The 27,506-nt window shown below is 44.9% G+C and overlaps 1 long non-coding RNA gene across 1 annotated transcript; it reads left to right on the forward strand.

The window, feature by feature from the left end:
* On the forward strand, positions 1-27,506 carry LOC306669637. The gene is made up of 4 exons (XR_013766186.1): positions 1-77; positions 7,682-7,791; positions 26,773-26,921; positions 27,022-27,506. It is a non-coding gene; the product is annotated as an uncharacterized lncRNA (long non-coding RNA).

The raw sequence follows: 27,506 nt of genomic DNA on the forward strand, positions 1-27,506 counted from the left end.
GATGACACTGTATGCTCTGCTCATTTAAACTCACCAGAATCCAACTGCAGGTCTTCCAAAGAGACAAAGGAGAGAGAGTGTGCTGTAGTGGGAATCTGTTGTTTCCATGGTCGCACTCAGTCCTCAGGTGCTCCTGGTGGTGTTGGTCCTGGTGAGGCTTTTGGAGAGCATTCTGACTGGCTGTTCTCAGGACCTGCCGACTGTGGAACCGGATCTCCAGCAGGAGCTAGTCCTCAGTCCTTTCTCTGTTTGTCTACGTGTGCGTGGCCCACCCTGGTGATCCCCGCATTTCTTCATGGTTATTTGAGAAAGGAAGTAACTTGTAAAAACAGCCTACAGTGTGGGGTTCCAGGTGCCCAAGCCCGTCTGTTTGGGTTTGAATCTTCCTGTACTGAGTCCTTGGGTGGGATGGTGAACCCAGAGCCCCTTTTGATGCCTGCTACCCTTTTGTGTTCTGACCAGTTAGTGACTTCTTTCACTCTGAAAAATACCCTTGGTTAGATGACCAACTAGATCATCGACATCTTCTAGGCGACTTCCTTTTTTTAGGCCTTAGCTTTTATCTACAGATGTGGAAAATATCTGCTTGAAAGGCTGTTTCTAAGGCACGTAGAGTAGCATTTTGCATGTAGTGAACCCCCAGTAAGCAGGAGCCATGTGTCTTCATGTGTGGGTGTCATCTGAGTGGTACCGTCCTGGGCTTCACCAGGGAGCTGAGCTGAGCTGTGCTGACTCAGGCAATAAATGCCTCTTGCTCAGTGTTTACCTTTGACCCTGGAAAAGTGCTGTGATAACTAAATAGTTTTGCTAGAATGAGGCAGTACTGCCACCTGTCAATAATTGTCATCTTACATACATGCATATATATCCATATACAAATATATATATACATATACATGTATATATATACACGTATACATGTGTGTATATATATATATATATATATGGGGGGAGAGAGAGAGAGAGAGATACTGCTTTTCCTCTCACCTATCTATAGATATATCTATGTACATAAAAGCACGAGCTTATAAGGTCTTAATGTGAATGCCCCTGCTCCCTTACATAAGGGCTCTTGTGCTCTCTAAGATATGGGCAAGCATGAGCAATGTTCACTTAATCTGGTGGATAGGGATAACAAGGGAGTGTCCATCTTTTATGGCTTTATGAGCCCAACTCTTAGAAGTTTTTAGAGTTAAAAGAATTGAAGAAATCAGAAATTAAAATTACTTATATTTAAAGAAATACTAATTAGTTCTTGGATTTAATATGATTGGGGTTGAAAAGCACATTTTAGGAAAACCCTGTAAATAATACAAGGCAGGAGAAAAGACAATGAATAATTATGCAACAAGTATGGTAACATAAAACTTCATGTGCATTTATAGACTTTTAAACTTCTTGTTAGGCCGTGGTATTTGGTGGAGAGTCTGAGCTCTAAGAAATGAAGCTCACTTAAATAACTATGGAGGCAAGAACACATACCCTTTGCTGTGTAAACCTTGCTCTGCGGGCCTCCAGAGTTGAGGTAGGAGCCATCTAGAATGCAGACTCATGCTGCACCTCTGAGAAGCATGTCATTCCTCTTCCCACCTTGAGAGAGGAGTCTGTCAATCAACAAGCTTATTTTGCAGGTCCTGGAGGGGAGGCCTAGCACATTAAGTCTTACTCCCTCTTATTCTTGGTAACACTTATCTCAAGTGCCCATTAACCAGCATGCTCAATAACTCAGTCTGAATTATGATGGAGTTCCCTGGGAGTCTGAGGCTGGCCCCAACCGGCCACTGCCGTTAGTTCACAGAGTGAGCCTCTTATCGTAGCCCCACAGAGTGAAACCCTCCCAGGCCCCTGTCTGGGAACCAGGAAACACCCACCTTCAGGGAGGTTGGGTGGAAACCCCTTTGCTCTCTGGTTCTCACGCCCTGTCACCTGGGCCATCTCCAGAAGCCAGTGGGTGACACCTCATTTCTCCTTTCCGTGATGGCATATGTGGCACTTCATCCTGGGATTCATATCTTAATTTTTCAGTTTTTTTTTTTTTTTTTTATTCATGTCACAATAAAAAATTCTGGGGAATATATAGTGTCAGCTTCCTTTCAGATTCGTCATTTCAATATTTTCATCTGCTACGACTGTTTAATTAGGAGAAACTCCTTTTGGTAGGCTCCTTTTGTATAACTTTAATGAAACTGAAGAGCATGAAATGTGGTTTCCCTGCTTTTAAATGAAGCTACTTTTATAGAAATAAGATGAGAAATGGAGAAATTGTTGAAGTCACAGTGCATGAAATTAAGAGAGCTCAAACTGTATTGGCAATAGCACTTTTTTCCCCTTCTTCTTAAGTTGATGTTTTTGAGGACCAAGGTTGTAGTTGCTAACGAACTGGGCTGATGCTGTTTTCTTTTTTATTTATTTCTCTAAGTTCATAGGATTCTGACAGACATGTCCTTAAGGATTCAATTTGTTGTTGTTTAGGAAAATTGTATGAAGCAAACTATGTGTGATAGAGGGCTATTTTCAAACAACAGGAAAGCGAATTAACAATGGCATCTAGTTATGAGGTAAAGCCTGAAATTGGGCTGAATCTCATGTAAAGCAGAATTCAGTGTGTAGAAATGAAACAAAATAATTACAGAAAATTTCAAGCAACTTACGCTATAATCAAAAGCCATAGAGTAAGAGGCTCCACCAAACCAATAAGGTGTTAGGTATGTGGGTATTCTAGTCTTCATCAAATTTTCTATCACACGCTGCTGTTTCTACAAATATAAAGAGAGGAGATGAAGCAGCAATTTTCTCTTACATTTAATCAATGCAATAACCACTTTGGAAATTTAAGTAACGAATTTGGGAGGTCCACATTGCCTTTCTGTACAATTTGGAGTAACTCAATAATCAGCAAAATTATTTTTGTAGGTTTTGGAACTGCTTTTAAGTGCCAGTTAAAAATTATGACGATATTGAGTGAGATGTTCCTGTTGATTTAGAATGGTGATTAGTGTTCTAAGCTGGAAACAAAGAGGCATTAAGTACCTCCACATTTAAAGAAAGAACTTATAAGAGCCAATAGCAACTGGGCCCAGAAATCCCCATCAGGAGCCTGGTTTGCCCTCCAGCCCCCTCACTCCCCACCCCCGACTGCCTGAGGAGAACGGGGGAGTCCAGGAGCGGAGATAAGATTCATGGGCTTGCTTTTCAGGCTTCCAGGGTCTCCTGTGCCCCCGAGGAAGCTGGATACTTGTTAGCTTTGACCCCCTGTCCCCCGTTTTGCTCATGGGGAGTCAGGAACTGATCCAGGCAGGTATGGAGCCAGGCATACCTCACTTTTGGAGAACCAGGTAGTGAGAAGACTCTCCAGGGCATCCTAGTAACCTGAAAAACAGCAGAAATAGTCAGCATCAGGATCTCGGGCATTCAGAGGGGATAGATGGCCATTCAGGGTTAGCCAGGAAAGCACTGGCCACCGGCTTGGAGCAGGCCACAGCCCAGTGGTCAGTCAAGAAGACTCTGCCCTCCATCTTATCTTGCCTCCCCTCTACTCCAACCCCAAGGGAGACATGCATCGAAAAGGCAGATGAAGTGGGGACCCATCCCCCCTCCACCCAGAGATGCAGAGAAAGAGCAGGAGAGTTGACTTTGGTCTGCTCTGCCCCACTAGCCCCAGCTTCTGCAGCCACCAGGCATTGGTTGGGGGCCTGAGGGAGAGATGAGACTTGAGAACTGCGATATGAGAACAGTTTTAAACTGGAGACTGTGTTAATAACTTCATGTGAACTAAAATGCAAAAGACTTACCAAAATGTTGGACCAAACAAAGTTGAAAGTAGTGATTAGGGGAAAAAACATAGTCTATATTCCAAAAGTCAGCTTCTGTTTGGTTCCTTTGATTTGATCTCTTTTTGTAATTTTCTTTTGAGTTTAGGGTAAACCCACAGAGGCAATCCTTAAAATTACCAAAATTTAAGCAAGTACACATACTGACTTCTTGTTTTTCTTTATTTTAATATTATTTTTTTTAATAACCAAAGCTCTGGTTTTCCTTACATTAAAGCACATTATAAATATTTCTGAGATTTCTGGAAAAATCTAACAGCCAACAGCAGCAGCACAAAACAACAACATAAACTGACAAAACAATACCCTCTCTTCTCTATTTTTTAAAAAATTGACTTTAAATGGTGCAAAATTAAGACTATAGTGTTTGAGTTATCTTTCTAGAAGGATTAATTTCCCGTTTTAACTCTGGTTGATGAATTTTCTGCCCTTCTGTGTCTGTCTGAGGTGGGGTTCTAGAGAAGCAGACTCAGAGGCAGAGACTTGTGTAGGGGAAGTTTTGGCAAGAGCTCTCTGGATCTGTACCCCAGATGAATTGGAGGAGGCAGGATCAGGAACTGGACTGCAAGATGTGGTCATAAGAAGCCTGGAATCACCTTTACTGCTGTCCTAAAATGCAACCAGACCAGTCTTGCATGCAGAATGCTCTTGGGAAGGGCTGGGACCTGAGTGGACCGCAAGTTTAATGGTCCACACTCCCAGCAGTGAACTAGTAAACGGCTCTCCAGAAAAAAGAAAAACAGTGTTTGCAGTGTTTGCCAATTCTTATGGTGTAAATACTCACCTCACGGCTGATTTCAAAACACTGTCATGATGTCACTGATCAGTACTTATGCAGAGACCCCTGAAGGTGACTCTCAGGAGGTTCTAGATACGGTGGGGCCAGTGCTTGGGGAGGTAATCTTGGTATTGCAGGTGGTATTTACCATACTGACTTCTTCTCATATATATAAAGAAATGCTTTGCAAACTTCAAAAATGTTCAGCTGCATTGAACATCCAGTAATAAATAGTTGTAAGTTTCAACTCGGTGACATTAAATCACCCGGAGTGAGAAAGTCATTTATATCCCCTGGTATCCCACCAGCCTGTTTTGATTTGGCAGTCTCTGGCTCTGAACCAACAACATCTGCTGGCAATTTATTCTTTATTATCTTCTACCTACTACTTAACCTACTGGATCAAACAATTCTATGTTCACTGTTCCCTATTCACCTGTAAGTTGGAGTGCTCACTTATAAAAAATTAAATGTAGCTGTAGAAAATTTTTTATTGCAATGTCTTTATAAAGGCTACCAATATATAATAATCTTATTTATTTCAAACCACCCCTGACTTCAGTCAATTTATAATTTATCTGCCCATGATTTTGGCTGGATTGACTTTCTAAAGACTTAGGAAGGGAAAAATACAGAAGGACTGCTGAAATCCACCTGGAGAAGTGCCGAAGAATGGTTTTGCTTCCCTGAAACCCAGAGACATGGCAGATTTTGAAGCTTTATTTCCTTTTCTTCTCTCTTTCCCATGATTGGCTCATTTCCCATCTGGGATGCTTTCTTTCCTAGTTCATGTGAAATTGAAAATGGTAGTACAATCTCTCTCATTCTCATCTAAGCTAAAAAAAGATCATGTGGTTGGAATGTAGGAGATATGCAATAAATACACATCATTTTGTTAAAGGAGACTCTATTGCTCTAGCAACTCCAGAGCCCGTGAAATATGATGAAAAAGGATTTTTTTTTTTCTTGGTACTGGGGATTGAACTCGGGGGCACTCGACCACTGAGTCACATCCCCATCCATAGTTTGTATTTTATTTAGAGAGAGGGTCTCACTGAGTTGCTTAGCACTTCACTTTTGCTGAGGCTGACTTTGAACTTAAGATCCTCCTGCCTCAGCCTCCTGAGTGCCTGGGATTACAGGGATGTGCCACTGTGCCCAGTCAAAAGAGGGGTTTTTGAAACTGTAAGGTATTTGCATTGTTTATAGGGATAATCATCTCTAGCCTTCATCGAGTTGTAGAATAGATCTCAGTTTCTTTTTGCACCCACTGAGCTTCTTGGTTTGTCTTCTGCAAGTTTAATTTATTTCTGGAAATTGGCTCTCTGAAAGTGTTCTACCTGAGACAAGAAAGTCCCACAGCCCCTGAGAAGGGGTGGGAATGTGAATGGCATATTAGTTATGGCAAAGGCCAAGATGATTGAGCAAAGCAGACCAGAAATAAAATGGTTTCATTTATAAAAAAGGTAGAGTTTACTCTTCAGCCAGTCTAGCTAGGGGACAAGGCCAGCAGTGCTTTGGATGGGCCTGTGTGCTGTCTTGTTCTGTTGACTGTGTTCACCGTTCTCTACTGAGCTGTCCTGGTCTGCACAGCCCACTCTTGTGGACCTTGGCACCTGGGATGCTAATGTGGCTGTGTTTCAGTTCATGGAAAAGGGAGATGTCTTTTCAGCAAAGTGATCATGAAGTTCCAAAGTGTAAAACTTACTTTAACTCACCTTCCACTGGAAGCTGGAAAATGTCATTTTTAGGTGGATGGCCATGAAATATGTGAGGACAAATTTTGGGCACAGCTCTGTCTTCCACCCTGACCCTCTAACTGTCCATGCACGTACTTCTGACCCTGTTCTTCCAGAAGCACAGGAAGAACACCCAAGCCCCTGCTTACTGTGTCGGGTGCAAGCTTAGGATCAGATGAGGGTTTTCTCCAGCAGGTCCAGGCAAGTTCTTCATGCTCTGGTGAGTATAAGAAACAGATATATTTTTAGCCTACCAAACAACAACAACAACAAAACACCCACTACAACTAAAACCCCCCACTGAGAAAAGGGATAAATTGGAAACACAGTAGCCCTGGTCGTTAGAGACTTCTGACCCCAGTGGTGGAGTGAGGTCTGCGGTTGGTCGCCTGACCACCCGACTTTTGCATTCTGAGATAGCTCCCTGGTCCCTGTTCCTCTGTGAACCCCAGCTCCCCATTTTGTAAGAGGAGAGCCCCTTCATGGTTGGTCTTCAGGGGAAGTGGGTGTTGGAGAGAGAGTACTGTGTTGAAGTCGGCTTCTGGGTGAAACAGGCCAAGGCCTAGAGTTTTCCAGACTTGTGATTTTTCAGGCAGCATAATTTCCCAAAAAACCTGGTGCTTCTTCCATAGACTCACTCTGCCTATGATGGAATTATGTCCCCATGTGTCCATTGTCAATCAGAAATACTGTGAGAAACACAATTTGAGCACCTAACCCATAGCATGAATTAATGACAGGACCCAGTGGTGCACGGGTAGTGGACCCTTGGGATCTCCTGGCTGGCTGGGAGCTGCAGCCCTGTCCAACATCCAGAGAGGGTGTCACGCATTGCCAGGCTGGCAGCAGATCAAGCTGAGCACCACTGCTACAGAACGCAGATGCTAAGAAGCCACCAGTGTAAAGTTGAGGAATGATAAGTCAGGCTGCGGGGACCGCCTGCGTTTGTTCCAGTTCCTTCTGTTTCTTTTGCCACTGCATAGAGCTGCCACCAGGCTTGGACTGTTGCCTGTGGGTTCTCAGTGTCTGCTGGCAGCACTTCCCAGTTGGAGCCCCTGCTCCTTTGTTGGGCTAGGGTCAGAGGTAACTCCCTGGAGTTATCTGTCTGGATGCCTCTCTCACCTTTAACGGCAGCGTGTGCAAGAGGCTTCAGGTAAAGGACTTCCTTCCATTCTGCTCTTCTGAGATGTAGGACCAACGGTTTCTCTGATGCTGTGAGACTCCAGATTCCTGGATTCTCAAGTGATCTAGATTTCTGACTGCAGGCAAGGAGGGTCTCCTTTAGCAGGTGTGCAGTGCCACATTGTCTTGCAACTGGCAAATTCTTGCCTCAGTTTCTCTTTCAGATCTTACCGACAGTGGCAAGGAAAAATCATCCCTCGACTCCTGGCTGTTCTCACCGTTCCTCCGGAGCTCCAGGCCTCTCAGGCATGCAGGCTGCCTTGTAAGTTCACAGGTGATGGTTTTACCAAATGTTTTATTAAATCTGGCAGAATAGGGAGTACCAAAGTGTAATCTGCATTATCTGTTTCTTCACTAACACCTAATTTTTGAACCAGTTTAGAAACATTTTAGGTGTTGTTTTGAATTATCCTGCTTCCAGGTACTGATTTCTGTCTTATTATTTTAACTCTGCATTATAACTGTTTTATATTATTGCTAATTTCTTGGCTAAGCCAGGATGGAGGTTATGTTTCTTTAACACAGAGATCCTGAAGTGCAATGGCTTAGGAGAAGTATTAGTCTGGCTGATACAGGCTCTGAGGGCGGTTATGCTGCACGCGGTCATGATGGGTCTAGATGTCTCCCATTTCATTCTCCCACAAACCTCCCCAAATGCCCATTTTTATGGAAGACAGGGAGAATGGATTTGAGAGAACCAGGTAATAGTCACAAATCATTGAGTGAGTAGAACCCAGATGTTGTAAATATGGTTGTTAGTATCTTACAGATCATTGTCTTATGCTGTAATCTTAAGCCACTTTCCACAAATACCTTTTTAGCTGGAATGGTGAATTTATTCATCCTTTTTCAACTGAAGGTAGTCCATCCCTTTCAAGGGTGGGTGGTCATATGTGGGTGCGTTTGGGGTATTTGCTGTGTCTGGTGCTGTGATCTCGACCTTTGTGTTCCCTCCAAATACATATGTAGAACACTAACCACCAATGCGTTGGTGTTAGGAGGTGGGGCCTGTGGGAGGTGGCTAGTCCTCGAAGAGCTGTCTGTTCCTTCCACCACCTGAGGACTCAGTGAGACGGTGACATCTCTGAGTCAGAAAGTGGGCCCTCACCAGGCTTCCCACTTTCAGAACTGTGAGAAATGATTTGGTTGTTTATAAACCACCCAGCTTGTGGTATTTTGCAATAGCAGCCTGGCCAACCTGGGACATCTGGGGGCTGCCCCTCGCATTCAACACCACAGCGCTTTCGATTTGAGGAGAGGGCTGTTCCTTCCCACTCAGCGTTATCCCCCCAGGATGAATGAACAACGAAAATCTGTAATCCAAGGCCTTCGCTTTCAGGTTGATAGATTGGGGTGAGACACAAGTACACGTTTTCTGACCTCCTGTTGGGTTTACTTCCTATAATCCAGTCCCCCAAAACTGTCTTAAGGGAAATTACACTTTTTTCTTCTGTAAATTGTGTTCTTGGTTGCTACCTGTTCTATAGCAGCGGTGGCTTACATGTGTAATCCTGTCTTTTCCTACCATATTTTAAGAGTGAAAACTTGGTTAAAATTAGAATGACAGTTTTAGAGGAAGGGGCTGAAGATCTAAATTCAGTTTCTCTATGTGCATGTGTAAATTAGGAAGATAAACAGAAATATGGACTGTGGCAATGAAGCGGAGACGATTGGGTCTGGGGTTTGTGGAGTCGATCCCATTGCTTCACCATCGTGTTCTGGAGAGTGTGGGTGCTGTGCTTTCCCACGAAAGGGAAGTGTTCGGCACTGACGTGTGGGGGACCGGGTGGAGCAACTGAGCACATGGCAGTGGAAGAAACCCGTGAGTTGAGAGGTAGAAGGGAGGCTTGGGGTCTCGGGACCGGCCCCAAGAAACCAGGGAAGGAGGAGGAGGAGAGCGGCTGAGTCAGCAAGCCACAGGCGTCCCTGCAGAGCCAAGCCCAGCAGGTGTGTCTCGAGGTGGGTGGTCAGGAAGCCAGCTGGAGCTTGGGCAGAGAAGGCCAGGCACTTAAGGACACCGTGCAGCCTGACGCCCCTTATGCTTCCTGCTGCAAATCAAATAGGAGCCTCATGGGCACAACACAGTAGAAACAAACCCAGCAACGTCAGCCAGAGCGAATCCCAGGAACAGGGATCCAGAGAATGTGATCTGGGCATGCAGAAGGGAGAAGGAAGTGAGGACATGGTGACTAGGTCACCCTGCCCAGAGTCCCAGAAGTGGACGTCAGCACAAAGTGGGATGTCACGTTGTCATCAGCCCGAGCGTACCGAGGAGCCGGTGCAACCCCACCCCAGAGGGACAACGTGGCTCTCGGCTTCTTTTTGTGTCCTTCCTTTCCATGTATTGCTTAAATGGTGAAAATAAATCTTTTAAAAATAGAGATGACAGCTTTTGGAGAAAAAAATATAAAACTAAATACATTATGCATCTCTGCATAAATAGAGTCCCAACAGAAATGTGGAAGGAGACGCACCTGGATCACCGACCGTCACTGGTGACCGTCTGCCCTGCAGGGCACAGACGCCCCCTTTCCCGCCGGGCCTCGGCTGGTTATTCTCGCTGGGCGTTGTGTAGAGGGGTGGGGATGTGGGAACCCGGGCAGCAGGACGGTGAGCTTGCGGGGTGGTCTGCAGTCCGCAGCTGTCAGGCGCTGGAGCACTGAGTTCCTGCAAGCGTTCTGACTTCAAGTAGCTCCAAGTGTGGTTGAAACATGAGGGTCGGTAGCTCACAAGCCCCCTTAAAAGCCTGTTCCCTTTTCCCTGCTGCACAGTTGCTTCCCACTGGCATTTCACCATTGGTACCCATTGGGCTTGGCCTGTGCCTTTCCTCAGCACCGTAGCACGGCGGGGCTCCTAACGCCCATCCTTTCTCTGGGAATGGTTCCCCCTACCTCAGGCACGTGGAGTTGACTTTCTCTTCTTTTCAGGACAAGCAACTTGCTTGGTGTGTTTGGGAGATGAGGTGACTAGCTGCTCCCAGGCCCTCGCCAAACATCCCCTTAGACTATACTGCCCAGTCTGGAATTCCAGAGTTTAGGAAGGGAAGAAGAGGGATCTAGGTAATGGATATTGCAAGATCATTGCCCTCCCTCCCATTTCTGAAATCTCTCACTGCTGTGAATAGCAGAGCCACTGTTGGGGCGGCAGAGGTGGGTCAGTGCAGTCACCACCAAGACGGTTCTGGAGTTTTCTGGGACACAACCCTGAAGTTTGCTTCCCTCTGACTGGATCCCAGCCTTCACTATGACAGGTAGAGCCTGTGGTGTGGCCGAGATTCATGAGGGAGATCCCGAAGGATAGAGCTTTAAGGGACTCGCGGACCATCTGCCTCAGTCCTCTTCCTACAGACTGGGAAGTGGAGTCCCGTGGAACACTAGCTGGGAAGCCAATGAAGACGGCGTCAGTCCCGTGGGCCAGGTCTCCTTCTGGTCCCTTGTCAAGAGACTGTGCGTATCTCCTTGACATCAGGTGGGGACTGCACACAGGTACCCCAGGGTTCGCTCCATAAACGGACGCTTCTCGGGGTGCCTTATTCTTTATGTTCTGTACGACAACGCCATTGCTTGCAGCAATTTCTAGCACTACCTACTCAGCACAGAAGAATCAAAAGTCCCTTTCCCTTATTTTTCTTCTGCTTTTTGTTTTGTGACTTTTCTCCAAGGAAGACCTGAGCAGAATTGAGAAAGACGAGGGATGTTTGAATCTCCTGCTTCCTTTGCCCCGTGTCATTTTTGTCTTGGGGAAAAAAAAAAAATTTGTATTCTTGTTCCAATTTCCCGAGAAGATGGTGGATTCCTCTGTCCCTGTTGGAAATCTCCTTCTCTTTTCCTCACTTCAGTATCCTTTCACGTTTAATCTTGAAGTACAACATGTCGTTTGACCACTTGGCTAATATCTCACGCAGCCACATGCCACGGTCTCTGGAGTCGTGGGAGTCATTCCTTGCAGATGGCCGGGTCTCCTTCTCTCTACACGGTGTCTCAGCTGAAGTGTTTTCAGGTGTGCGTTTCCTGGTGGGTGCTTGGGCTTGTGACTGCCCTACGTTGTCAAGAGCAACATCTATCTCGACATCTTCAGCATCTGTTAGGGATCAGTGGGAAGCCCAGAAGTCTGGCTCTGTGGCCATGGCGTGACATGGTCTCTGTTGATTCACTTATTTGCATTTTTTTCATTGAATGGATATTTAGTGAGTTCCTACTGCGTGCTTGTTGCCGGGGCAGCTGCTCTTAAGGAGGCAGGTGCCTGCTCTTCAGTGGATCATGGTCTAGTTGGGAGGTGTGCAGAAATGGGAATGGCTGTGTGACCTGTGGGGACACCCACTCTGAAAGGCCTACGGAAAGGGCTCTCATGGGAGAGCAGAGCGTGCTTCACTTCACCTTGGAGGCCGAGAAGTCCTGGGGATGCTCCAGAGCTTGAGCAGGTGCTGAAGTATGCGAAGGCTTTGGGCAGGCGGTTGAGGAAGGAGAGAAGCTTCGGGCAGAGAAGCAAGTCCATAAGATGGCACTGAGGATGGAAAAATGTGTCCTTTGGGAAATTGCGATGTTTTGGGGTGGCCAGGGGTTGAGGCAAAAGGTAGGACTGGCAAAGCAGAGGAGACCCGGATCACAGAGCCTTCTCAGCCACACCCTTTGCCATGAACTGAACGGAAAGCTATGGGATTGCTCTGTAATCTGCTCCACCAACTGGAAAACTGACCTGGGCAGTTGGGTGGGCTGTGGGAAGCTGGTGTCTCACCAAGGCAGGGCAGAGAGATAAATTAAGAATCAATGGTCCTAGCTCAAACGGAAACGCTGGTGGTCTGAGACCAGGCTGTAGTAGTTGGGGTTCACTGAGGGTGTCCAGCTGTCGTAGTATTAGACTTTGGAGGATTTGGTACCTGGCTGACTGGAGAACGAGGCAGACTTGAATGACATCCGACATCTGCCCTGGTACCATTTGCCATGATAGGGAGCGGGTGCAGGTCATCCATTGTGGGCAGAGTTGGTATTGGGGAGCAGAGCAAGAAGCCTGTGGGCTCCTGAGTGACTCTGCGGAGGAAAAAGGCAGCTCACTCGTCTGCAGCTCCGCAGAGATATTGGACTGGAAATATGGATTTGCTGGTCACTGGCACTTTTGGTAGCTGAAAATATTCATTTGGTTTTGGTAACCAGGCACCAAGGCCAAATGAAATAGTAGGTGTGAGTCAGCTTCCAGTGTAAATTGCAGCTCCAGCTCTTATGGGCTCTGTCACTCCAGGAAAGTTCCCTCACCTCTCCAAGACTTTGCTTTCTTATCTGTAAAATGGGAATACTCTTAGTAAGTGCCTCATGAAGCACATAAAGTCCTTGATCGACAGCTCAGCACATTGTAAGTACCAATTAATATTGGTTGCTATTCTTGATAGCATTAAATTGAGATTCGAAAGTGGGAGCTGAAAAGAGGATTTCAGATGTGGGACATTTGGCATTCCTGAGAGAAGCAGATGGGGAGGCTACAGAAGGGATGGGGCAGAGCATGAACAAGAGGCAGTTCAGAAGCGGGGAGAGGACGCATTTCCATAGCAAGGGGTCCAGTCTAGTTTAAGCCCAAGAACAATAGATTTGGTGAACAATGGGATACATTTCAAAAACAAACAAGTTGGATTTGAAAACAGAAGGCAGACCCTAGTGGATTTAAAAGTAAATGAAAGATTAGGTGATAGAGAAATGGAGTGCAGAATATTGTTCTAATATGCTGGGCTACAGAAATAGAGAATCAGTATCTAGGAGAGGCTTTGAAGCAGAGTTTTGTAAAGATAGGAAAGATGTGGCATGTTCGTAAGACGAAGGAAAACACAAAAATATGCAGAAAGCTGAGATGTAGATTAGATCTCAGTGTTGATCTGCCCTGTGCCAAGTCAAGTGTGTTCACTCCTGAGGTCCCAGTCACAGGAGCAAAGAGGAAGAGAGCTAGTGTTAGCTAATTGCCAGGCATTGTGCAAGATTTTGCTATTCAACCATTTATTGTACCTGCATGGAGGCCTAGCAAGAGAGTTGCCCATTAATAATATTTCAACTCCAAGAAACTAAGGCTTAAAAAGAGAAGATGATTCAATCATGGTCACAAATCAAAATTCGGCTTTGACCAAGTTCTGATGCTTTCAAAACTTGTATCATGTCTCCTGAGCTATTCAGTGACTTTGTTTACAGATGATTCTTGGAGAAAGCATCTGTATAATGATGGATGGCAGACCATATCGGCACGCTAACTGCATCCTTGGATCCCTTCTTTGTTTTCCTGCACACTGGAGCTCACTGTTCTTTCCCTGAAGCCAGCACCTGTACCTCACTGTTGAATTTTGTGGGCTGCAAAAGGCTTTTCAGGGCATGGGGGAGGGGAAAGGCCTGGGAATTTTAGGTTGTCTACTTCGACTCTGTATTGCTAGTACTTAAGCAATGAACCTGGATGCTGTGTGGTGCTCCACTTTCTGGCCCCCTAGGTGGGACTTCTAGTGTCACTGTTTCCTCCAGGGTATAGAGCTGATAGCTACCCTCTACAGCACTATGCTTGATGTCCTATCTCCAGTTGGTGTCTGTATTAGTTTCCTGTTGGTGCTGTAATGAATTAACACAACTTTAGGGACTTAAAACAACAAAAATTTATTACTTATGATTTTGTATTTCTGCAGATCAGAAGTCCTGATTGGGTTTTTCTGGCTAAAAGATATTGACTGAGATATATTCATTTTGTAGGATCTGAAGGAGAATCTTTTCCTTGTTCACTCAGGTGCTGGGTCAAATTCAGTTTCCTGTGGTTGAGGTCCTGTTTCGTGCCTGGCTGTCAGCTGGGCCCCACCCTCTGCTCCTGGAGGCCTCTCTCTAGTACTGTGCTTGGCCTTCGATCCCCAGAGCACAGAGCATCAGCTCCTCGTGTTGCCATCTCCTGACCTTCTCTCCTGATGCCCTTATCACTCATGCGAGAAGACTGTGCTCATCCATACAATCCAGGATCGTCTCCATAGCATATGATCTGCTGATTAGCAACTGTAATTCCACCTGGAGTCTTGGCCATGGAAGGCAGCATGTTCATAGGTTCTGGGTATTAGGAGGCAGACATCTGGGCAGGGGACATTACTCTGCCAACCACAGGCTCCTCTCCTTGTGGTCCCCATTCTCTGCCTACTGTCCTTTCCTAACAAATCACTTTCACAAAAATCTTTATCTCAGGATCTGTTTTCAGGGAATTCAGCCTAGATGGTGACGAAGCCTCAGAAATAGAGGTTAGCGTTGGTTGGTGAGTTGGGAATGCCTGGTGGGAGCACGTGCCTCTCTAAGTAGTCAGATGATAGCACCTCTGCGCTGTGTCCATCCTCCCTGGGCTCATGGCCTTCTGACAGCCAAACAGGAAAGACGGGGAGATGGCTAATGAGGTTCTCCCTGCTCACTTGCAACCCTCTAGGCCTCAGCAGCAAGGTACCCTGCAGCCTGGCTACCAGCGCTTACCAACACAAGCAGGCGATTTGCACAACGTCAAAGGCGACTGCTCATTACTTAGCACAGATTCGAGCCCAGGCTGTCCCAGCCCTGTTGCTGTGTTGGAGAGGCATAGAAAATGAACACGCCATCCAGTTCAGGGTCAGTATGCAAAACAGGAAAGGGAAAAATGGAAGCTTGACAGCCTGTCACAATGATGATTAGCTGTCTCCCTGAGTCCTGTGGGCTCCCATGGCCGCACACACAGCTAGCCCGTAACACTCTTCCCTCTCTCCTCTTGCTGGTGTGCCATTAGGGTCTATTCATCCTGCACTGAGTCCTTGTTCTCCAGGTACACAGGTGCTCCCCTACCTGTCTGCAGCAGGGTCCCCCGGGAGGCAGGTCCAAACCCAGGACACTTTCTGATGTGTGAGCCAGGGGGATCAGAGGCTCTGCCAGGTGATAAAATAGGGGGTTCAAATGGAGCAAACCCTGCTGAGCAGAGTTTACATCCGGTCCTTGAAAATACCACTTCAGAAGCCATTAGCAGGAAGGCAGCGGCGACGGAGGCCTTGGTGTTAATGGCTCTGATATGTGGCCCACACTTTCTTTCCTTTGCCTTTACTCCCTTTCTTTCCCCAAACCCAAAGCTCCAATTTAGACTTACACTTCCCTTACAACATAATCCTCACTCCCTGAAATGTACACCTACATTCCCGACTCCACAGGACAGCTCCGTTCATAATGCTTCTCGGGAAAAGCTTTTTATCGTTTCAGATTTTATACTTCTCCACGTTTTTTTACTACTCCTTTCAAAATATACATTCTTAATATCCCAACAAAGGGGAGCAGATTAAAAAGAGAAATACCATAAAATAATTCAGTGAAGAACTAATAAAAGATGCAGTCAATCAAGTGAGTGACAGTAGTAGTTTCTTTTAACATCAAATCTAATGGTTTCTTTTTCTAGTACAAAAGTGCTCCATTAACAGTGTGAGCCTTTTATTTAGGTAATTCACACGAGTGGTTGCCAGATGTAGTTTATTTTCAGGAGGGCACACTTATAGAAGCAGCACACTGAGCCGGAGACAGAGTTATCTCTTTCTGGCGTACTCTCTAATGACCTTTCAGAGTGAAAATAGCATTGAAATCCTAAAACCGAAACCCTCAAAATCAGATTGCAGGAGCGCTTCACATTGGAAATGACCGCTGGTCTGCATAGAATCACCCAGTGACTCCTCACCTGACCGTCTCTTACTGCTCTGGCCCTCTGCTCTGTGGCCGCCCGCTCTGGCAGACAGGCCTGCATCAGACTGTGCATCTCTCTCCATTCCCTCTCGTCAGTCAGAGCTCACCTGCTTTAACCCTCTTGTCCCCAAAAGCATTTGAATCAGGTGCTCCAGTCACTATGATTCACTCTCTCTGAGAGACCTTTAAGCAATGGGCACTTTCTCCAGTGACGCCTATTACCCAGAGAAGTGGCCAGAACGAAGTCAAACAGAGACGAATGCAAATGGGTTTGTTCTCCAAGAGGCTTGGGTTGAAATCCAGACGTGCTGTGAATTAACTAGCGCACTAACCAGTTACTCATCTCCTAGGACACTTACATCCTATTTTGATGAAAGTGTGGACAGCAGTGTCTAAATTTTATTCTGTCATCCAAAAATATATGTTGAAAACCTAATTTGAAATGAGAAGAGGTGGATTGAGATACCTGATATGATGTCTAAGTGTCATTTTCCTAAAAAGTTATTTCAAAAAGGTTCTTAGGTAGTGAAAATGGCTAGGAAGATAGTTTTAGTCTTTCAATTCACATTGTCATCTAGCAGCTTACTCTGTTGACCAGTGTGGGGCCGGCTCTGGGGGACAGACACCTAAGTGCTTCAGAAGGGTTTTGGAGACAATGAGATCTGATCTTGGTGAAATGTGATAGATGATCTTACTTCAGGAAGTCTATCTAATGTTGAGAAGACAGGCAAGTGTCTCACATTAAAGGAGACTTCTTAAGAATGGATGGAGGAATGCTTTTGTGCTAATAACCTAGGAGGCACAGAGGTCTAGGGAGAGGAGCTTTGTTGTAAGAGTAGGAAACTAGAGTTTTAGTCTTGGGTGTTCTATTTAAGATATATGTCCTCAGAACATTCTTGAAATGTTCATGCTTTGATTTCCGCCTCTGTAAAGCATTTGGATGTCGTGGGCTATCTCTAAGACTGTTTCTAGGTTTCTAGGTTAAGAATCATTGCGAACTGTGTTCTCATAACATCTCATGCAGGAGTCTGCATGGCTTGGGCTATATTGGGTCAAGGCTGGATAAAACCCTTGTGAGCATTTCAACTCCCTTCCCTGGTTCTCTCGGCTGACTTTGTTCCCTCTTTTCTTCTCTCACCTTCTTCTGTTCTATCCATTAAACCTCTTGCATTGAACACGTCCGGCTGAGTAAGAATTTCCTTGATACCGGGCTTGCTGGGGAATTGCCTCCCTAGAGGAGTCAATAAGCTACTTTGTTAGTATGACAAGGGGAAGAATAATTCAGAGGGATGAATGCAGTGCGTTATAATGTGTAAGGAAGGGCTTCTGAGATGACCCAGTTCTGGGATAAGGACAAAATCGAGTGCCAAAGGGAAGCAGAAGGAAGGAGAGCCCAGCCAGCTGAGTGGCTGGTCCCCTGCTGAGGCGGAGAGGCTGCTGTTTGCAGGGTCACCAGGAGAGGGTATGTAACTGCTTTCCCGAAACCTTCAGAAGACACTTTCAGTAACTTGACATAGATGAGGAAACTGAAGACCAGAAAATTTAATTTCTTTACTCAAGGATGTACTGCTGGGAAGCAGCATAGCCAGCGTACAAATTCAAGCCATTCGGCTCCAAAGTGGGGACCTTTTCCAATGGGGTTCTCTGGATATCAAGGCCCTGGAGAAAAGGATTTGGACAGAAATTAGTTGTGAACCCTGCATAGGGCTGAATGTGACAGACAGGCACGCAGCCAATCAGGAGGAAGCTTGAGCTGGGTGGGACATTCCTTTCTCTCTCTCTGGCTGGGCCTAGGGAGAGCTGGCTTTATCTGCTGCATAGATTAAAGGGAAGGTGGAATATTAAACTGTAGCACTCATGGGTGGTTTTCTGAGGTTAGGTAGCCACGGACAGCATGGGAAGACGTAAGGTGAAAAGCATTTGGAAGCGTGAAAGTGTGCGCGTGCTTCGAAGCGTTATCGGGGTGACTCCCTGAGAAGATAGGTTAATGCAGTCACTGAATTTTTCAGTTGTTTAAAGAATAATCTACTCTCTCGTCTTGTGCCAGACTAACAGGGCTTCCTTACAGCCACATAAAAAGTAAAATGAGATATATCAAACCATGTTGTCCTTGAAGCTCTCTTCATAAGCTTATTTAAAATTAATGCACTTGAATAGAAGAGCCCACCTTTCTGTGGCACCCGGTGGCTTCAAGTTGCATCCGATACATATTAATAAGTGAGGAGAACACGGTTCCTGCCACGCTGGCTCTGTTTTCGTCCTCCCGATGCTGTTCTTGCTGTCAGGGCCGCCTTCTCAGATAATGAAAGGCAACGCGAGGCACAGACACTCATTCCTTCCTCCTCTCAATCCTCTGTCCTGTCATCTCTCAGCAACGGAAACTTCCATTAGCGTTCATTTTAATAAGCCTGTTTCTTCGGGTTATAAGTGACAACTTTTAAATTAGTGGGGATCTGTGCCAGTTTTCAAAGGGGGGCATCAACATGTTACTCTCTCACAATTAGGTTTTAATTAGCAAGGTCATTGCTAATTTTAAGCAAATACAGCAGGGCTCTCTCTCTCTCTCCTTCCCCATTTTGGCAATGTCTGGTGGATAATGGAACAATATATTTTATCAGGATGCTCCTCGATAATGTCAATAATGTCAACAAGGCAGGAAGCCAGAGCTGCTCCCTCCAGTACTTATGCATGGGTTTCCTCTCACTATCATTCTTCCTCCTCTGTGTCCTGCTTCTGGACCTCAGTGGCTACCCATCAAGAAGACTTTATAAGGCTATTTTTCATTCATTTTTTCTTTTCTCACTACAGTTAAGAAAGACGAAATAAGACTTAATACTAAGTCTGGGCTGAAGTTTCATGGGGGAAAAACTCAGAAGGTTTGTTTAATGAAGAGAAACCGGTCATTACTGGGGGACTCCATAAGAGGGTTTGCTGGGGCTTGGGGCCTGCTGCCCATGTAGGTTCTTTCTGCAGATTGAGGGTGAATGGTGGGAAAACTGAGGTTTGCTTTTGTCCTCTGCAGTCTCTGCTGCACGTTGGCCTCCCAGCTGCTTCTGACATACCTGGCCACCAATACGGCCGCACTGTTCATGCTAGCTCTCATTGGTGGACTCTCCAAATCTCGGTCCTCAGCCCCCACATCACATGTAGAGAACTTTCGAATTAGATGCTCAGATTGAACTGGGGGAATGGCACGTTTAGTTACAGCCCCCTTCCTAAAACTCAGGTGCAACTGGTTAGGGCAGGCCATCTGCTCTCCCCAACACAGCAAAACCCTGAAAGTTCAAAGCAAGCTTATTGCTTTTGCAGGTAGTGGTCTGGGAAGGGGCTCTCAGTGATGTGCTCCTTTAAGAAGCATCCCATAACACCAACCTCAATGTCTAACAGACCTATGAAAGATAAACTACACATATTCTTGTTTTAGAAACAGTTTTGTCCAGTCGAATACCCTATCTATTCTCTTTTTTGCAAGGCCACAAAACACCTTGCTGTGAGATTTTTATAAAAGATTAGTTCATTCATTTGTTGTCTTTAAAATAATCGAAGCTGAGTTCGATTTGCGGTCCGTCACCACGGGCAGTGGTGTAAGCAGTAGAGGATGGTGTTGTCTGGTGTCCAGTTCTTGGAAATAGGACTTCAGGGTTGAAAAGCGCTAGGTTTCCGGTGCTGTCTTCCAGTCCTGCAGGAAGCACAAAGAAGCGAGTGGAAATGGAAAATAGCCCTGCAACCCGGAGATACAGAGTCTTCTTACAAGGGGTGAATTTTTACTTGGAGTTAAATTCTCACTTTCTCGGTTGGAGTACAGTCACTGCTGCCTCATCAGTTTTTGAATATGAGTGGAAGCGCATGCGTGTGCTGGGACTTAACTGGACGAGGATGACCTCATGCCTCAGTGTCCTGGAGATGGGCACCCGTTGAAGGGTTTGTCAATGGAGCAGTTTCTTGTTGAGGTCCCCATCTCCTGGGTTCTGTTGTGGCTCCTCCTGGTTCTGTAACGTGGGGGACAAAGGTGACTATTACAGTCAGGAAGGAAAGCCAGTGCAGAATTTCAGCCCAACACAAACAACTTCTACTTTGGCAGGACCACTCCATCTTCTCTTCAGACTCTCAGGAATCCAAGCTCCAGTGCAATGGCTTTGTGCTCTTTGGAGCTTGCTTATGGTTAGTTTCTGTGCTTTTCAGATCTAAATTGTTAGAATATCAAATACATATTTGTAAGTAACGCTGGCAACCTTTCTTCTCTCATAATTGCCAATATTCTTTGGCGTGATAAGAAGCCACATTGTGTTCCTCTCAAGGAAGGCTCTCATTTTCTCCAACAAGCCACCGAATGTTATTAGAGAACCTCACTGAAAGCTTTGGCAGGAAAAATGTGTGGGAGCAGAAAGCAAAACACAGCAGCTCCTACCACGGCGCTCACGCAGCTCCCACAGAGCTATTGAGCTCCTCCTGAAACTCATCCATTTTATCTGTAACACAGGTAAAAATGTATCCCAGCAAGATCAACCTGGAACTGTTCCCCAGTTAAAAAAGCAACAAGAAGATGTGAGTATGGCTTTTTTTTTTTTTTTTTTGAAGGAACAGAAAAACATGAGATAGTCTCCAGTGACAATGTGGAAATGTCCTTTCCTCACAATAAGGGTTGAATGCCAGTCTTAGATATGTTGAGAAAGCACTTAATATTGTCATCTATATAAAGAGAGCTGTGTTTACAAGGCAGGCTGGAGAGTTGGCTCCTTTTCTTCTATAGCCCTTTCTATACTCAAGATCTCTGTTGTTGTAGATAATTCAAAGAATGTTAATTGAACAACTATTATGAGCAAATCAGTGTGTGAAAGTAAAAAAAAAAAAAAAAAAGCAAGGGTTTTAAAAATAAGCAAGCAAGACATAGACCATGGAATAAAGGAGTTATAACTTGGTAAGAGTAAGACAAGTAAGTGAGCAACAATATAACAGGGAGGAAGTTGCTGCCATGGCTCCAGACAAGCATAGACTGAGGGACACTGATGGACATTGAAAGGTCTCAGTGAAACTGTGTTATGGAGTTGTTTGATTGAATTGCACACTAACTTTAAAGAGCAAAGGCTATGTTTTATGTTCCTTGTACACACAGATAATACATTTTGTAAATTTTTCAAGTCATGGGATGTTCATTAACAACTGTCACACCCAGAAGTCACTGGAAAACGAAAGTGTATCATGTGACCAGCTGGACTGGCCCAGTGAAGCATGCCGTTGGTCATTTACTTCCCATGCTGAATGGATTCCTGATAGATCCTGATGAAGATGAGAGTGGACTGAATTCCAGGCATAGCTATAGAGCCAACTTCAAGCTCTTGGGTCCTCTGAGACCATCAGCTCCCTGGGACTGTCTGGTCCTGAAGAAGCACCAAGGGTAGCCTGAAGCACTTGTGCTTGAACATTAGCCTGACTACACTTAGAGAATCTAGCGTGCGAGGACCCTAACACATTCTTGCCTGGGCCTTCAGGACCATGGATACTTGAACTACCTCTAGTTTTCCAATTGTTCCAGAAGCTTCTCCCCATGCAATTTTCATTGTCAGTTCTGAATAAACCCCTAGATTTCTACTGGGGATGCACATCTGAGTGGTGGGCTTATGAGAGAACCTGAAAGACAGGGGTGGAGGCTCTTAGGCTTCAGCTTTAAGGCTGCCCATTACCTGAGTGCTGGACCAGCCTTTAGATGGTACTGACATGCCCAATGCCACAACTCACGCTGTGTCTGAAAGGAGCAGACTTGGATGTCTGACGAATAAATGGCAAGCACCTAGTGGACGGTGAGCCAAAAAGACAAGTGTCACGAGAGCGCAGCACCAGGGAGATAAGACACCATCTGGAGCAGAATCGGAAACAAGCCAAGAAGGTTTACAAACTCCCCCCTCAGGCAGCTCCTGGCTCAGCCCAGATCTCCTGATGAGTCCACGTCAGCCAGGTTCACGAGCCCCACCGATCATCCGTGGAGGCCGCCAGACTCCGCTGCTCTGATGGCTTCATGACCCGTGGAACCCGCCGTCCTCCATCCTCGGATCATCGACCGAAGGGAGTTCGAGACCAGCCGTGTCTGCTCCCCAACTAAGACACGTCGTATTTGGGGTCATCGGAACCGACAGGGCAGAGAGGACTTTGGACTATTTGATTGAGGTGTGTGTATTTGCCATTCGATTTGATTGATGTGATATTAGGAATATTAAGGATTGTGTTGTCCCGAGTGTATCAAATAAAGCCAGCTTCTTTGGAACCAGATTCTAGTCACTCGCCTCTCTGCCACTCGCGACAGTGTCCATGTTGCTTTAGAAGTCACAGGTGGGGACACTTCTGCTCCAGGTGTCCAGTATGGGGAATGACCACATTTGGGTCCGGCTTTTATTTTTAAGCTTTTACTTGTTTCTGTTTTTAAATTGAATGATTATTTTTGCACTGCTCAGACACCCGCAGATGTTTTGCCTTGTCGGGAGTCGCTGGCTGTGGCGAAGAAGCGTTGGAACACATGGGAGACTGTTTTCCTCACACACCGTGTCCGGCAAGCTAGTGAGGGATGCAGAAAGCACCAGGCTATAATGTGGATTTGAGTTCAAATTTTAAAATTTAGACCTTAATACATTAAAATATATGTGAGACCGAATTAGGTTGGGCTTACATTTTGCTAATGTATCACATTTTTTCACTCATTGCTCTGACTTTAAGACCTGGCAATTAGAAACTAGAGGCATAAAAAAATAGGCTCAGAGTAAATTTTAAGGAATCATCTAGTTCATTCTTCTGCCTTGGGCAGATTCAAGACTAAACTCCTCTTTGGTGGGGAGACTCTCCTATTTGAAAATACCTGCTGGGATGGAAATTCTAGCATTCCCTCTAATGCCATTACGATCCACAGAAACAACTTGTTTCCTTCCAAAATAAATGGTTTTCTTAGCTATTTTGTTTCTGGCAATGTCCATTTCAGGAATAATAAATTTCAGTGTAAATGCCACATGTCTTAAAAAGTTTTAGTAGAATATATTGGATGAAGAGAAATACATATTTGACGGTGAAGAAAAAAGTTCTTTTCTTCCAGATCAAGGTTAATTCTAATAAGGAAATAGAAAGCCCATCACTAATGCCTTTGCGTTAAAGCTCACTTCCTCTTGAATGAACCTGAAGGATGCTCTTGCATATCAATGTTGTACCAAAGGCTGTCATTATCTCTCTGGTTTTGTTTATTCAAATATTTTCCCCACATGTGATTTCTTCATGTAAAAACTAAATAGATGAAAAATACACGTCTTTTAAGTCTTTCAAGAAGTCTATCAATCTCTCTTTAATGAAGGCACCCTTCAGAGCAATGGACCTATTTAGAGATTGTTCAAAAGATGGGTTTACTTTTATTAATGTTTTTTTTATCTGACTTTTGATCAGAGTTGGTAAAGTAGAGATCAAACAGAAACCAGGTTTCTCCTTTTTGTTATTATTCAAGGCTTTTCACCTTCCTGGTGTCCCTGATTGCTGACTCTTCTCAACACAGCAGGACCCAGTCCTATGTGGAGAAAGGGTTAGAATAGTTACACATTGGTGACCACCCCCCCAACCTCCTGCCACACAACTGAGTTAAGCAGGGGAAAGAATTGTTATTTAGTTAGTTGGTTGTATAATTTAAGCCATTAACCACATAAGTGTGGCAGTGTGCTGTAACTGAAAAGCTAATAACTCGCCCTTGTCAAAAAAAAAATGTAGCTTTTTTTTCCCTAGCTATGAAATTAACTGTCAATTCATATGCAATCCCAGACCAAGATGGTGGGGCACCAGATGCACTAGTGCATGAGAATGGAAGTAATTGTTTGTGGTTTTCATGAGAAGATTGCCAGTTTGCAGCATTTAAATTACACACAAACTGGTTTTTACATCTCTAATTGTAGCTCTGTTGTTTTCAGGGAGGGTTGAATTGACATTGACAAACATAGACTTAGAAAGAATACAAAGACAGGAAAACAGCACTACATTTGCCCCAAAATGATTCAGTGAATAATGCTGCAATGTTCTATTTATTCCTCGATATGCCAAAAATTTCCTTTTTTCCCCTAAGGAGCGATGCTGACTTTGGTAAATTAATGAGAAATAGTTACTGTAGGGAGGTTGAGCAAATCAACACACGACTTTTGTGAATTATTGTATGCCTGCTCTTTTATTTATTTTTTTTAAAGAAAGGCTTGAATTTAATGTAATCTCTTGCCTGTTTCTTTTCTTTACCTCAAAATTTTCCATTTACTTTCAGTGCTTAATTGACCAGTCCCCACTTTTACCCATTTAAATTTGTCTATGACAACATATTAGGTTCGTGTAAACAGTCCCACGTATGATATTTTACTCATCACTCTTTGCTTTAATCCTCAACACCTCTGTAAAGCAAGACCCCTGACCTCTCAGGCCTGGAGAACGGCAATCTGGTTTATCAGAGAAACAAAACAACAGAACAAAGAGGTAATTCCGATTTTGAGTTGTAAAGCCAATTGAGTGTGTGGTGTTAATTCTAGTGTTCAAACAACTGCAACAAGGAACCCATTGCCAAATCCACAATTCAGTATTGGGTACTTTCAAAAAACACTTTTGATTCTTCAAGGATCATACTGAGTTAAATACTTTATGAAGATAAACAATGGCTTGGCGAGAGGGAATTCAAGTCACATACGTTGGGGGAAAGGGCCATGTTAAAAGCAGAAAACAAATGAAAAAAAGAGAAGAAAACCCTTCTACGTGTGGGCAACGATACAAAGAAAGCTGCCTACGTTTTGCCTGGTGCAGAATCTTGCAAGTTCATGCAGTGAGAATAATGGGTGGAACCATTTGTGCAGATACTTCAGCAGAGCTGGGCCCCGTGCACGCGCACAGAAGGCCTGGCTGGGGAAGAGTCATTGTTTACCTTAATAGCAAGAAGCCCAGTGCCTCATAACGCTCATGATCTGAAGGAGGTGTTGAGTGGGGATGCTGGCACAGCCGGCCACCTGAGACTTCTCTAGGAAAGCATGCCACCACCAACTCACTGGATTCCTCTTATGATTTCCGCCATCCAGAGTGTGGCCTGTGGGATCCAGTCCCCTGGACAGATTGACTTCTCCGCCTGACCTTCCTCGCTTCCACTTCTTTATGGTTAGACGGTGTCAAACTGCAACGGGCTGCTTGGGACGTGTTCTGCACCAGGACCTGTGCGTGGACAGGCAGAGGAGCAGCGGTCAGGGTGGTTTTACAGAAAAGTGAAGGGGACCTATAAGCTCTTTCCTGTCCAATGCATCCTTAATTTTCATTTATTTAGAAATTTGGCCTCTGATTTTGCTGCCTTGACTTTGGGTCACCTCCTCTTCCTGGTGTTTGGAGCCGTGGCGTGCGGCTGTGTGGTGTGCTGGTGGAGGTGGTATCAGTGACACAGCCTTCCTGTGCATTCTGTCCCCTTTAATCCTGATGCTGGCAGAGTGGCCCCTAAGGCTTTGGCAATGCTCTTGAGGATGTCATACCAGTGTCCCTGGGAACCAAGATTTTCTTTTACTTTTTAGAAACACATCTACTTGCCTGCCGGTCTCGTATAGTTTAGATTAAATTAGGAGGAATTGCAAATCACTGCACTATGATTCAATTTGGAAACGATTTCACAAAGCCATCATCATGACCTCTTTGGTTTACCTAGAAACTTGTCCCCCTTGTCTCCCAGAAGCAGGGTGTCTTGGCAAACTGTATCTCAAATGCAATGATCGTTCTACTAATCCTGACCAAAAGGCAGATAACCTCAGTTTATCTTCTAGTAGATTTCCTGTAGCCAGGTTTCTCTTGTTATTGTTTGACTTCTATTTATGTGTGAGACAGTTGGGCTGAGTCACCTGCACCTTGTTGAGTTGGTCTTTCTGTGGCCAGGGGCGTGTGTGACAGGAGAATATTCTGAAATATTAGTGTTTGAGTTTTCCTTCTCCCTTCTCAAGATTTTTCCTCTAGTCAATCACAGATACCTTCTTTGCCTCTGGGGAGATGTATGATTGTTTCATGGGAATGAAAATAGCAAGAAGCAATCAGAGTGTGTCCTTAAAAAAAAAAAAAATACAAAACTCCCCAAACAGATTTTTGAGAATCAAAAGGGAAAGCCTCAGGGTATCAGGGCAAAGAGTTTATTCTCTCATAGAAATAGATTTGGAAAAAATAGAGCTATTCTGTCCTCTTCTCTGTGAGTGAGGATACTATAGGGGAGAAAGGGGAAGAAATGGTGGGGGTGGCCAGGGAGGAAGTCACGATGGCGGTGGAGGGGAGACTCTTTGGAGAAAAATAGGCCAAGATAGTGGCACTGGAGGGCATCCTGCAGGGTACCTGGAAGCAGAGTATGAATATTTTGTCTGGAATGGTTTTATACAATAAAGAATTTCACCCATGTTGGTTGTACCAATGATCTATTACACTGTAACAAATTACCAAAAATCCAATGACTTAAGACAAGCGTTGACTCACTTCTTATCTCTCACAGTTTCTGTGGGTCGGAATCCAAACAGCTCTTAGCAAGGATGGCTTTTTTCTGTTCTGTGTTATCTTATCAGGTGGACTATTCAGAAGTTGGAGTCTGAATTGTGTTCTACCAGAATATTTGCTGAGAGGTCTCAGTTACACATACACCCCCTGCACACATGAGTAACCACGTGTGATGATGGCTGCGCTATTTCTTGTCTACAGTACCATGTTACTGTGTGTGAGTATATCAAAAGTATGTCATACTCCTTAAATATTTATAATAAAAATTGGGTGCTGAAATCCTCCTAAGACTCATCTGCCCTCATGTTTGGTGGTAGATGCTAACTGTCAGCTGTGGGCCTACCTGCAGCTGCTGGCTGGAGCAGGTACCTGGGACTTCTCCATGATACCTGGACTTCATTGCAACATGAAGGTTGGGTTCCCTGGGCACACGCCGATATAGAGAAAGTGTGGCAGAAAAATAAAGGCAGGACTCACAGCGACTTTTATGGACTCGCCTTCGAAGTCTAACAGCATCGTTCTGCTGTTCTACCTGATAAGGCAGTTAAAATGTTTCCCTCAAGTTCAAGGGGAAGGAAGACAGACCCTGGGTCTTGAAGGAGGAATACCAGTGCCACAGGGGTAAGGTGTCCAGAGTGGGATCTGTAAGCTTCTGCCATGGTGAACTGGTGCATCCAGACTACAATAGAGACATGGTGGATTCTAACAGCACAATTTCCAAAGAAAGGCAATCAAGAACTGAACACTGTTCAATGTTTTATAATAAACTTTGGGAAAAGTGACATTCTCCTGAAATAAAGAG

Source organism: Sciurus vulgaris (genome assembly GCF_902686455.1).
Source record: "Sciurus vulgaris genome assembly, chromosome: 9".
NCBI lineage: Eukaryota > Metazoa > Chordata > Mammalia > Rodentia > Sciuridae > Sciurus > Sciurus vulgaris.